This window comes from Triturus cristatus, chromosome 1_1, assembly GCF_964204655.1.
Source record: "Triturus cristatus chromosome 1_1, aTriCri1.1, whole genome shotgun sequence".
Lineage (NCBI taxonomy): Eukaryota > Metazoa > Chordata > Amphibia > Caudata > Salamandridae > Triturus > Triturus cristatus.
Genome location: NC_140579.1, coordinates 452,944,136 through 452,958,530, shown reverse-complemented (window position 1 = coordinate 452,958,530; position 14,395 = coordinate 452,944,136).

Below are 14,395 nucleotides of genomic sequence, written 5' to 3'. Positions count from 1 at the left end.
TGGCTTAATTATTTTAAATTTCATATCTCTGGTTCCCCTTACTGGAATTTTGTAGATTTGGTGTCAATTTGCTCATTACATTTGTCCCTATTTTTAAAAATTGGTTTGGGGTTTTTATTGTGTTGTGGTTTGGCTTTTTACCTGTTTTGTCACAGCTGAATACTTTACACATTTCCCTAATTAAGTCTGTTTGCTCTGTGCCAGGGCTACCAGGGGGTTAAGTGAAGGTTTACATTATTTAAATTGTGTTTTACCCTGACAAGTTCATGTCATTATTCCTTGTGGTGGACTCACACCCACCCATATTAATTACCCACTTTCTTACAGTCTTGATTTTTTACGTTGAGTGGCAACAGTCTACCTGATGGTCTTGCCCAGGACTGAATGATAGTTAGCGGACACTAGCTAGCAAAACTGTCAGACTCGAACTTTGTCTGCTTCAGTGGGGAGAGGAACAGTACGGTAGGGATGTAAAAAGAATAGATGGTTCAAAGGAAAATGCAGTGATGTGAAGCAAGGCTCTGATTGCTTCCTAGGTGATGAAATTTATTATGGGCAGTGTGACAATGTTACCTTCATAATATACAGCCTTTAAAACGTTATGGAGACGTAATAGGTCTTCAATGATTCGGTGGTTGAAGTGTGTCCTTTGTGACACATAACAGGAGAGTAACAGACGACATTGGCTTGGATACTTGTGTCATCCTTGTGTGTCTTGATCTTGTTAACAGCATTGACGTTCTTCTGTTAGTTGTGTAATAGGCGAGTTAAGTGCACAGTCGACACAGTGATTCTTGAAAAAATTCATTCTTTTGATGAAGGCTGGGTTTCTGATTTTATTATAGCAGTATGCATTAACCTCAGCCTAGGCCTCAGTGATGACATTTGTGTATTGTGCAGAGTCGTCACAGCCTTTACAGTCTTTTTCAAGTAACAAACAGTGCCATTTATTCTCCTATCTCCAGACAGCACATTTGTTGTCCAAGAAATCTTGGGAGTAACAGGGGCTAAAAGTCTGGGGGCCTCATTTATGAAAAGTGACGCATCACTGCGAGAAAACAGCAATGTGTCACTTTTCATTGCGCCCTCCTTTTGACACCAATGATGCGTCAGTATTTCTGATGTATCTGCAGGCGCAAAAATTACGCATTGTTGGAGTGTGTCACAAAAATGAAGTGACTCCAGCAATGGGTCATTACACATGGGCAAGTCCCATGTGAAATGTGCCTGCGTCAGTCTTATGCCTGCCATGAGGCAGGCGTAAGATATTGACGCATTTGCGTTCTAGAAGTGGCGCAGTGAAATCTCATAGATATCACTGCATCACTTCTACAACCCTTTCTTGCGTCGGAACGCCCCCCGCATACATTATACCTGGTGCAGGTATAATGTGACTCAGGGGTTTACAAAGTGACGCATCTAGGTAGATGCGTCACTTTCTAAATATGGTGCAACAAGGCTCACTTTTTACGCCACCAGTGTGTCCCAAAAAGTGACGCACCGGCAGGGCAAAAGCGACGCAAAGGCTCATAAAATGAGCAGGTCATCAGTGAAGCACAGGTGTTCACAGTTACCATTAATGAGCACTTGACTATGGCGACACCTGTGAGTTAGTCTGAGGTGATTTCAAGGGTACTCGGGTCTTTCAGAAAGTGTTGAAGTAGGATGGTCTAGCATACAGAAGGTCACAGGAGATGGCAGCATATTTATACCAGCCAACAGCCACAGACTGACGCAGGCGTAAGCCTGCGTCAGTCTTACGCGTGCCATGAGGCAGGCGTAAGATATTGACGCATTTGCGTTCTAGAAGTGGCGCAGTGAAATCTCATAGATATCACTGCATCACTTCTACAACCCTTTCTTGCGTCGGAACGCCCCCCCGCATACATTATACCTGGTGCAGGTATAATGTGACTCAGGGGTTTACAAAGTGACGCATCTAGGTAGATGCGTCACTTTCTAAATATGGTGCAACAAGGCTCACTTTTTACGCCAATAGTGTGTCCCAAAAAGTGACGCACCGGCAGGGCAAAAGCGACGCAAGGGCTCATAAAATGAGCAGGTCATCAGTGAAGCACAGGTGTTCACAGTTACCATTAATGAGAACTTGACTATGGCGACACCTGTGAGTTAGTCTGAGGTGATTTCAAGGGTACTCGGGTCTTTCAGAAAGTGTTGAAGTAGGATGGTCTAGCATACAGAAGGTCACAGGAGATGGCAGCATATTTATACCAGCCAACAGCCACAGGTAAGTGATATGTAGTATTGAGCGCAGATATACAGATGAGGTCGAGGATGCAATCCTTTGGTGTCAGTTGTGGTGTGATATGTATAAGACACACAATTGATGGACGGAATGCAGAACAAATCAAAGCATTCACCCCCAGTCAAGAGATCTAGGTTAAATCCATCATTCTTTTGCTCACCATGCCACCCCAGTTTAAACCTGGCCATATGCAAATCACTTTTGATCCTGTGCCTCATGAGAACAGTCCAGCCTGAACTGCCAAGCCCTGTCCTCCCTGGACCGGAAACAAGCATCCTAAGACCGGTTTCGGGGTTTCACCCCCCTTCAGTCAGGATAGCTTGATTCCAGTGGCACAGTGAGCCCAGGACCCACGTCTGGGCATACCTGGCACACTTAGGGCGAGAAAGCAAAAGACACACAATTGATGGACGGAATGGAGAACAAATCAAAAAATTCACCCCAGTCAAGAGATCTGGGTTAAATCCATCATTCTTTTGCTCACCATGCCACCCCAGTTTAGACCTGGCCATATACACATCAGTCTTGACCCTGTGCCTCATGGGAACTGTCCAGCCCAAACTGCCAAGCCAGGTCCTCCCTGGACAGGACACAAGCATCCTCGGACTGGTTTCGGGGTTGCACCCCTCTTCAGCCAGGATAGCTTGATTCCAGTGGCACAGTGAGCCCAGGATCCAAGTCTGGGCATACCTGGCGCACTTAGGGCGAGAAAGCAAAAGACACACAATTGATGGACAGAATGCAGAACAAATCAAAACGTTCACCCCCAGTCAAGGGCTCTGGGTTAAATCCATCATTCTTTTGCTCACCATGCCACCACAGTTTAGACCTTGCCATATGCAAATCAGTCTTGACCCTGTGCCTCATGGGAACAGTCCAGCCCGAACTGTCAACACAGGTCCTCCCTGGACCAGAAACAAGCATCCTAGGACCTGTTTCAGGGTTTCACCTCTCTTCAGTCAGGATAGCTTGATTCGAGTGGCACAGTGAGCCCAGAACCCAAGTCTGGGCATACCTGATGCACTTAGGGCGAGAAAGCAAAAGACACACAATTGATGAACGGAATGCAGAACAAATCAAAACATTCACCCCAGTCAAGAGATCTGGGTTAAATCCATCATTCTTTTGTCACCATGCCACCCCAGTTTAGACCTGGCCATATGCAAATCAGTCTTAACCCTCTGCCTCATAGGAACAGTCCAGCTCGAACTGCCAAGCCAGGTCATTCCTGGACCGGAAACAAGCATCCTAGGACCGTTTTTGGGATTTCACCCCTCTTCAGCCAGGATAGCTTGATTCCAGTGGCACAGTGAGCCCAGGACCCACGTCTCGGCATACCTGGCGCACTTAGGGCGACAAAGCAAAAGACACACAATTGATGGACGGAATGCAGAACAAATCAAAACATTCACCCCCGGTCAAGAGATCTGGGTTAAATCTATCATTCTTTTGCTCACCATGCCACCCCAGTTTAGACCTGGCCATATGCAAATCAGTCTTGACCCTGTGCCTCATGGGAACAGTCCAGCCCGAACTGCCAAGCCAGGTTCTCCCTTGACCGGAAACAAGCATCCTGGGACCGGTTTCGGGGTTTCACCCCTTTTCTGCCAGGATAGCTTGATTCCAGTGGCACAGTGATCCCAGGACCCCAGTCAAGAGATCCAGGTTAAATCCATCATTCTTTTGCTCAACATGCCACCCCAGGTTAGACCTGGTCATATGCAAATCAGTCTCTGATCAAGGACTATCTTTTACATGAATTTGATTACAACATCTGCCGTAGGTTGAACCAATGCAAGAAGATGTTCTTGGAGTACCTACTGGATACTGATGTGATGGGCTCACAGAATTCAGTGGAAAGGCAGAGATGTTTCTGGAGGCTCCTTGATGAAATGGAAGGTACAATCTGGGCTGCTGAGAACAGGAACAGAAATTGAGGGGTTTTAAGTACACGATTGGTGGCTGTTGTGAAATGTTCAGGAAATGGCAATCTGTATACAATTGAGATGGCACCACCCTCTTATTTGGTAGGGATGAAAGATGAGAGAGAGATCCATGATTGTGCACTAAAGCCCCTCTAGGGTCGTAGGTGTGGGAATGTTTACTTAGTAATGAGGTAATGTGTTTTGAGGTATATGGTTTTTTAGTAGTGGGGCACGGGCCATATTTCTTTTGATTTAGTTTGTATTGTTGGTTCTTTGTATTTATTTTATGAAGACTTTGTTCCCTGTGTGTTTGAACATGAACACAGGTCTGTTTCTGTTCTTATATCAATTTATGGCAAAAAAAACTTTTGTGAGCCTTTGATGGTTTTAGTCTCTGAGTTCATCTAATAAGATACCTTCTGTCAGAGGAAGTCAAGTTTTGTTTTCATGATTTGAAACTCCAAAGAGGTCCACATAAAGGTGAGAACATTTGCAATACACTCTGTCTCTCCTTTGGGACCTTATATGTATTTAGCTATGCAGCACATTAGCCTGGGTGCTGAAACATTTACTGTTCTTTAACATGGAGGGAAAGTAAGCACCAAACTGCGGAACACGCCAGGTATGGGAACACATGGAGAGAAATACTGCCTATCAGCGGGAAAAGGCATTGTCCAAAGCTCTGTTTTTAATACAAAAGCAGGTCCTTCGGTGGTCATATCACTAAAAATACAAGATTTGAAAAAAATATTATTGTCTACTGCTGCTCATGCAGACATGTTTCTGTGACCTGGAATCTAGGGAATGTTAAACCGATTCTGGTATTTTACAGACCTCTGCTGGTCGTTTTCTATCAAGAAAGTTAAATAGAGGCAGTTGCCAGAAAAAAATAAAAAAAATAAAGTCCCTAAGCAGAAAACAATTCTTGTATTTTACTGACCTCTACTGGTCGTGTTCTATCAAGATAGTTAAATAGAGGCAGTTGAACAGAAAAAACGTCTCTAAGCAAAAGCGAAAGTAGACAAGTCCTGAGGCTGATCTCCAGAGCCCACAAAGTACATACAACAGTTCTTCAAGACAGCGCAAGCGCTGTCTAGGCTCGACCTAAAAATGCCATACAAAATGAAAACCATAAGAGGACAGTAAATACTGCTGACTCATTTTGCTACAAACATGTGACTTTTAAAAACATGATTCATGCTAAGATTTCAATTCAAATTTAAAAGACATTTTAAAAAGTTACAAATTTGAAAGCAGAACATTTCATTTGTTGGGTTAAACATCGATTGCATGGCCTCAGAAGTAGTTTGCACAGACAATTTCAAAAAGAAAGATCTTAGCATCTTACGACGTAACAACAGCAGAACAGGAAAAATTCATAAAACATGCTTCAAGGGTTGAACACCATTTTGAAAAAGATTGCATATATCTGATGACCCATGCCATTTACAAGTTAATATATTTAAAGACAGAATATTTAATCACAAAAGGGTCCAAAAGCGTTTAACACTATGAATGAATGAATGAATAAAAGCTTTATAAAGCGCAAACTTAGCCCAGGGGCGTCAAGACGCTGCGGAAGGGGATCGGGGTACAGTGATGCCCATAGGTAAAAGGGCTTACAGATTCAAGCTGGTGAAGAGCCAGGTCTTCAGGGCCTTACGGAACAAAGAATGAATTTCCAGAGCCGAAATTGAAAGAGGAAGGGAATTCCACAATTTAGCTGCAGCCAGCGAAAAGGCGCCTCCCCATCTGGCTTTCCTGAACCTGGGGACTATCACCAGATTCTTGCTGGCTGATCTTAGCTGCTAGCCGGGGACATATCTCCGAAAGAGTTTTTTAATGCCTTCTGACCCCATATTGTAGAAGGCCTTGTGCACCAGGCACAGGGCCTTAAATACAATTCTTCAACCCAGCGGAAGCCAGTGCAAATTTCTGATGGATGCCGAGACCGAGTGGTATTTGGGAAGGCCCATCACCAGCCTGGCAGCGGCATTCTGCACTAGTCGAAGTCGATGCACAAGCCCCTTATTTATCCCCACACAAAGAGCATTACAATAATCTAATCTAGACAACACAAGGGCCACAACTGCCTGTTTCCGTGAGGGGAGGGAGAGAAATTGAGAGATCTTTTTAAGAGTCCTTATCATCCCGAAACAGGTAGAAACTGTTCTATGTATTTGAGGGCCCAGAGAAAGGGAGGTGTCAACTATGATGCCTAGATATTTGGCACTGAGGCCAGGGCAAGATCCAAGCGTATCAGGCCACCAGGCTTCTGACCAAATCTCCTGTTTGTCTCCAAAAATTACAACCTCAGTTTTATCCCCACTGAGTCTTAGATAGTTCTCTACCATCCATGAGGCCACTGCCTGCGTACAGTTTTTAAAGTTTGCCGCTGATGCTTCAACACTCACAGTGATGGTGATCATGATTTGAGTGTCATCAGCATAGGATAATACTTCTAGGCCGAAAGATCTTACAACCCTGGCAAGCAGGGCTACATAAATATTAAAAAGGGTAGGACTCAATGAGGATCCCTGAGGAACTCGACAGCACAACTGTTTAGGAGCTGAGAAGAATTGGCCCATCTTAACTCTTTGTGACCATTCCATAAGGAACGATGTAAGCAAATTAAGGGTGGAGCCCTCAATCCCTATTTCCCTGAGTCTCCCAGCCAATCTTAGAGGAGAGATGGAATCAAAGGCTGCCGTCAGGTCCAGAAGGATCAGTAAGGTGGTGTGATCAGCATCAACCTGATTTCGGATGTTGTTGAGTACAACGGTTAACGCCGTCTCAATACTGTGCTCACTTTTGAACCCATGCTGCGAGCCATTGAGCAGCTGATGATCCTCCAAATAACTACTAAGATGAAGGTTCAAATGTTTTTCCTGCATTTTTGCTGGGACAGGCAACAGGGAAATGGGCCGATAGTTCTTTTGTTCCGCAGGGTCCAAAGAAGGCTTCTTTGAGAGTGGTTTAACCACCGCAGTTTTCCACGCGATAGGATTCTGGCCTGAGGTAATGACAGCATTAAGGATTGAAGTCAGGGGTGGGGCAATGGCCTCCATTCCCAATGTCAAGATTTTCAAGGGACAAGGCTCCAGCGGAGAACCAGACCTGATTACACTTAACAACCGCTCAGTGTCCTCTTGAAGTGTAGGAGGAAAGGAGCACAAGTGGCATTCCTTCAAAGGAGCTACCAAAGGATCCAATGGAAGATCTAACTTTGACCCTCCAGCATTGAGCGTCTCCAGGGAGGAATATATATCCTTGATTTTGGCATTAAAAAAACATGCCATTTTATCACACAAATCCTGGGAAACGTCGGTGTTAGCAGTGGCCGTGGGGGCTAGGAGGGAATTAATCACAGTGAAGAGTTCCCTTGGGGACTTTAGGGATTCCGTCATCTTAGAGTAATAAGAGACGTTTTCCTCTTAATAGCTATCTTGTATTCTCTGAGCCTAAGTTTGTGCAGTTCTCTTTCAACTGATGTAGGATCCCGGTGACATTTCCTTTCCTGATGTTGGCATTCTTGTCTAAGCTTTCTCAACCTTTCAGAGAACCAAGGAGCCGAAGGGCGTTTTCTGGCCACATAGTGCTCTTTAAGGGGGGAAAGAGAATCCAAGTCTGCCAAAAGTCAGCTGGAAAAGTCGTCGTAAATTGAATTAACATCCGAGTAAATGAGGCAGCCATAATTGCTAAGTCTAATAAGAAGGTCCTCCTAATTAATGAGCCTAAAGTTTCTCTTCATCTCCACCCTGTTCTTAAGATTAAGATCTAGGTGAGATCCTGCAATTTGTAGATGGAATGAGATGGCATAATGATCAGACCAGGAGAGTGGGATAGGATCCCCCACCTCTATCCTAGGATCATTAGAGAAAATCCTATCAAGAATGTGTCCTGCCGTATGAGTGGGGCTCCTAACCAGCTAGGGAAGACCACAAGAATCCATAGTTTCCAAGAAAACCTGCGTCTCGGTACACAGAGTTTTCTCCAAATGAAAATTAAAATCACCCAGGAGAGTGATATTAGATCTTGTTGACGGGGAGTCAGTGCAGGTCTCTCAGGTGGGGGTGTGATGTGGCTGTGGCGAGGGATGTCGAGGATCAGGCGTGCAGAGGCGTTCTGAATGCGTTGTAGTCGTTTCATGAGTTTGGCCGAGGTTCCTGCGTAGAGGCAGTTTCCGTAGTCCAGCCTGCTGCTGACGAGGGCCTGGGTGACCGTTGTTTCGTTGGTGATCCACTTGTAGATCTTGCGGAGCTTGCGGAGGGTGTTGAAGCATGAGGACGAGACGGCGTTGACCTGCTTTGTCATGGAGAGAGTAGAGTCGAGGATGAACCCCGGGTTGCACACGTGGTCGGTGGGAATTAGTGCTGTTCCCAGTGCGGTCGGCCACCAGGAGTAGTCCCAGGCTGAGGGGGTGGAGCCGATGATGAGGACCTCTGTCTTGTCTGAGTTCAGCTTCAGACGACTATTCTTCATCCACTCGGCGACGGCTTTCATTCCTTCGTGGAGGTTGGTTTTGGCGGTGAGGGGGTACTTGGTGAGAGATAGGATCAGTTGGGTGTCGTCAGCATAGGAGATGATGTTGAAGTCATGTAGTCGGGCGACGTGGGCGAGTGGTGCCATGTAGATGTTGAACAATGTTGGACTGAGGGATGAGCCCTGGGGTACGCCGCAGATGATCTTGGTGGCTTCAGAGCGGAAAGTGGGGAGGCGGACCCTCTGGGTTCTGCCGGAGAGGAAGGAGATGGTCCAGTCCAGAGACTTGCCTTGGATTCCGGCATTGTGGAGGCGTGTGCGTAGGGTGCAGTGGTAGGCAGTGTCGAAGGTGACCGACAAGTCCAGGAGGATGAGGGCCACGGTTTCGCCGCTGTCCAGCAGGGCCCTGATGTCATCGGTGGCGGCGATGAGGGCAGTTTCGGTGCTGTGGTTGCTACGGAACCCAGACTGGGACGGGTCTAGGATGCTGTTCTCCTCGAGGTAGCGGGTCAGTTGTCTGTTGACGGTCTTCTCGATGACCTTCACCGGGAACGGGAGCAGGGAGATGGGCCGGAAGTTCTTGAGGTCCTTAGGGTCAGCCTTGGGTTTTTTGAGTAAGGCATTGATCTCGGCGTGCTTCCAGCTCTCCGGGAAGGTCGCTGTCTCGAAGGAGATGTTGATGGCTTTCCGGAGATGGGGTGCGATGGAGGTGCTGTCTTTGTTGAAGATGTGGTGTGGGCAAGGGTCTGACGGAGATCCGGAGTGGATGGTGTTCATGATTTTGATTGTGTCGTCGTCGCTTATGTTGGTCCAGGAGAGCAGGGGATCGGTGAATAGGATGGCTGTGGCGACGGAGGTCTCGTGACGTTGAAGCTGTTGTGGATGTCTGCGATCTTGCGATGGAAGAAGTTGGCAAGGGAGTCGCACAGGTCTTGCGAAGGTGGGATGTCGTTGGTGTTGGAGCTGGGGTTGGAGAGTTCCTTCACGATGTTGAAGAGCTCTTTGCTGTTGTGTTTGTTGTCATCTAGGCGGTCTTTGAAGGAGGCCCTTTTGGCGGATCTGATGAGGTGATGGTGTCTGCTTGTGGCGTTCTTGTGGGCTGCATAGTTGTCCGGTGTCAGTTCACGGTGCCATTTCTTCTCTAGTTTTCTGCAAGTTTGCTTGGAGGCCTGGAGGTCCTCGGTGAACCAGTTGGCTTTCTTGCTGGTGTGTCTGTTGGAGGGTTTCTTGATAGAGGCGAGGGTGTTGGCACAGTCATCGATCCACTGTCTGAGGTTGCAGGCAGCGGTGTCGGGGTCGGTGGAGTCGGCGGGTGGGCTCCAGGCAAGGGTGGTGGTTAGCTGGTCTTCGGTGACTTTGCTCCAGCAGCAGCGAGGGATCTGTTGGGTGCGGAGGTGCGTGGTGGGTTTCCGGAAGGTAGAGTGGATGCAGCGGTGGTCGGTCCAATGGAGTTCGGTGGTGTGGCTGAAGGAGACGTGGAAGCTTGTGGAGAAGATGGGGTCAAGCGTGTGGCCGGCAGAGTGGGTGGGTGTTGTGATGAGCTGTCTGACTCCGAGGTTGGCGAGGTTGGCGAGGTTGGCGATCAAGGTGGTGGAGTTGGTGTCGTTGTTCTCAAGGTGAAAGTTCAGGTCCCCGAGGAGTATGTAGTCTGTGGAGGCGAGGGCGTGCGTGCTGACGAAGTCTGCGATGGAGTCGCTGAACTGTGGCTGGGGTCCGGGGGGTCTGTAGATGAGGGTTCCTCTGAGGGTGGTGTTGGGATCGGTGTGGATCTGAAAGTGCAGGTGTTCGGCGGTGCTGAGGGTGTCGTCGGTGTGCGAGAGGAGAGGGCCAAATTATGGGGCAGGGTTGAGTAAATTATGTAGCAAGAAAAGGCAAATTATGCAGCATAATGATGTACATTTTAACTACATTATTTCATCATTTTATTACTTAGTAACACTCCCCCCCCTGGATTTTTCCCTTGCCCAATAATAGTGACATTTTACCACTACAATTCGAGGATTATTCAAAAGAAACTCGATTGATTGATCGCTCGCAGAAGAGAAGAGAATGCAAAAGACAAGTCCTTGTCAGACAGCGGTATCTCCCTCAATGCCATGCGGCATCCTCACTTTCAGATCTGCAGTGTGTTTCATTCACTTGCTGAGGAGCTGCGCCTACTCAACACCGACCCCTTCCTTATAGTGAAACCAACAGGGAAATACCAAGGAACCTGGGCCCACCAATCACGACTTTCCCTCCCCTGAATAATGAATAAGCTTGCCGTGTTGAGCTTTAACACTTGACAAAACGGCAGCTACAGGTAGTGAGCACGTGCTTGAGCTTTGAAATGTGGTGCACGCGAGGACAGCACAGGAAACTGAGAGCAACGGCAGGTCGTGAGAGGAGGAGGTGATGGTCAGGAAAAAGGGTGCTAGTCACACCCCAGACAGCCATGCAAATGACTGGTAGGGTAGTACAGGCCTTCTGACAGGGACCCTCCACTCCTGGGAACCAGCACTGCCCGCAAACCACCAGCCTCAGATATACTGCAAGAGGAGAGGGCTTCAGACAGGGGATGTTGGGGAAGCATAATCCTCTGCACCCTCCCCCATCCCCAGGGACAAGAGGACAGACCCCATTCCCCAAGGGTCAGACGGACATCGCCAGCCCCAGCATATTGAAATGGCCCTCTCATGGGAGAGGAGAACGAGCAGCTGCTCTGCCCCCGACAGTGCGAAGAGCCCCTAAAATGCAAGTAAGACACAAAGCCCCCCTCCTCCACGCCCACCAGAGATCAGAAGCCAAGTGACAGTAAAAACTGTGAACGAGTCATTCCCGTACACCTGGCTGTGTGATATGATACAGAATGGGGTAGCAGCAGGGTCATTGAAGACGTTGTCAGGGGTGGGAATGGGGTCTGGCCATGGGACTAGGACACTTTACAATGCAAACTTTTACAACGCATGCCTTTACAATGTGGTTTTTACATCGCAACATCCATTACAATGCATCATTGTACAACGCATGCCATCACAACTTATTTTTAGAAACTGCACTTATAACGCATTCCATAACAACACATACCATTAAAACGCATAATACTTTTAGGCCAACAGTAGTGTAAGTGTTGGATAGTGTAGGGGTAAAAATTACTATTCCCACTCCAGTGAGTGCAACAGTAGGGTAAGTGTTGGATAGTGTAGAGGTAAAAATTACTGTTTCCCATTACTTACCTTATAAAGCGTTGTGGTGGCATGCATTGTAGGGGCATGCGTTGTAATGACATGCCTTGTAATGGCTGCGTTGTAATGGCATGCGATGTAAAGGATGTTGCGTTGTAATGACTGTGTTGTAAAGGTATTGCATTGTAATGACTGCGTTGTAATAGTTGTTTCCCGGCCATGCTGCTGGGTGTGGGAGGCGAGTGGAGGGGACTGCCATGCACCTTTGGACAGAGTCCGTGAAACACTGGGAAAAGGGCACAGAACCATGGGAATTACGCCTTACACCTGCAGGATAACATCTTACATTGAGAGCTTTCATACAAGCGGGGGCAGCAAGCGAATGTGTCATTCAAAGGAAAAAATGCCTACTGTATACATTTGGTAGGGAATATCATACACCTGGAGTTGCATACATAGGGGAAGTGTCCCCACACTTGAAAACAATTCCCTTCAGTGGGGTACAGATAAGTACTACATGACGTTAAAATTATGCCCCCCAGAAAACATTTCTTCAGCGCCCATGGGCAGAACTAAAATAAATGCACCAAGATTGTTTCCGTAGGCAAAGCCCTGGGATCATTTCTTGCCAAATATTATATTTGAGTGAATTTTTCGGGGACATTTTTCAATTTAAAACTACATTTCAGAAAAGCTAATGTCCATGCAAATTGTTGATCCAGCAGACCTAACTCCATTCTGATTTGGGGCTCCGATGAGATCAGTGGAAGGAACGTGTAAATGTTACATTGAGATATATTGAAAATGACTCAAATGTAGCTGGAAAAGCATCTGCTTTGTAAGCAAGTGTGGAAAGTTAACATTGACTTTGTAACTTTAGGTATGGGTATAATGTTGGACTTTTGGTTGACCTCAAAGTGTTAAAAGCAAAAGATTATGACCACACTTTTGGTTTCATGAAGTACAGGTGTTGTTGGTGGCTCTCTGTTTCCTTAAACCAGATTCCCAGGTATTTGCATTATCGAGGGTTTTCCAACTAATTGCTTTCTTAATTGCCAGGTGCCCGTTTTATATACATTCCTGCCAAAAGTAATAATTTACATTGGATCTAGATGATAGTCATAAATCTCAAATGGAAGGAGGCAGTACATTTAGTAGTCTCTGAAATCAATCCCACATCAGTGGTTTATATGCAGAGAGTCCATTTTTGAAGGGTGATACTCTACATCATAATGTTGGAGTCTCAGCTCCACAATGTACACATTGAAAAGAATAGGGACCTTGACTGGTTTGTGCTCAGCCTAACCGTAACTCAGGTATCTGAGTAAAGCAGCTGAATTGCAGAGTATATGTGGAGGAATGTGCCAGCTGGACAGTCATATAAAAAGATATGTCAGAAACACTTTCAGAGGGCCACAGGGCATGCAGGGGCTACCTTTACTCCTGATGTTCCGGGGCCAAACCTACTATGGATCCTGAGCAACTGGGTCACGGACCCCATCTGCTCATGACTCTCAGTGGTAGCTGTGGACGAGCAGTCAAAGGGTCCTTCGGGGGCAGAAGGGTGATGTGTAGATACATGCAATTAAGTGAACACGACTTATAACTCAAAGTACACACATACGAATAATAAATCAATGTACAGTCCAATACTTACTTTCATAAGAAAAATAAGTATTTTATTTCTAACTTTAAACACTCAAAGGTATGAGCAATAACTGAGGTCGGGGCTCTAGTAGTTGTCAGGCAAATCCCTGCCCCACCCTCTTATAACATGGTTGGGGTTATTCTCTATTCACTGGTGGCCATATTAAGAGAATGCTTACTAGTAGGCTGTACTCGAGAGTTTCCCTTTGACTCCTTAGTAATTAGCCAAAAGTGTCTATGGTGCTGCAGCATCATTAGCAGCGAGTCCCCCAGGGCCCCACAGGCCCAGTTCCAGTCTTCCCTGCTCTGGCTGTATGTAAGTGTTCAGCAGTGCAGCGAGTGCCCTCTTTGTGGGTGCTCCCGAGTCCTAATCCTGTTCAGCGTATTCGGGCTGCTCACAGTCCACATGACAGCACCCAGAATACACTGACTCTCTCCTCTGAACAGCACTACCATTCCGTTACAGTGATCAGATCTGCTCCCGCTTGGCAAATACAAGGTAGTCACTCTTTCCTTCATCGGGGTGGGGCAGGATTCAACTTCCCGGCTCGCGACTGCAGCCCAATAAGGGTGCATTGTCTCAGACAGCCTCCTTTAAGTCCTTGGGGAATCTGTCAGGGACAGGTGTGTGGGCTTCACCAGTCTGTCACAGTTGCGTTCTTTCTATACAGGCAATGACCTGAACTCTTGCCAACAGTGGTACCAACAGCTGCTCCATAGAGGATAGCAACAATACTCTGTCTTGGTGCAGACTCTTCCGGCGCGATCACCCTCACCACGTCAGCCCATTCTGGCATACGGAATCACAGATGAAGGTGACATAAGTCTCAACACTCTTGGCCCCATAAGTTCTACTGTGGCCCCTCCGGCATACGCAGTCACTTCAATGGGGCAATGCAGGCCTGATGCTT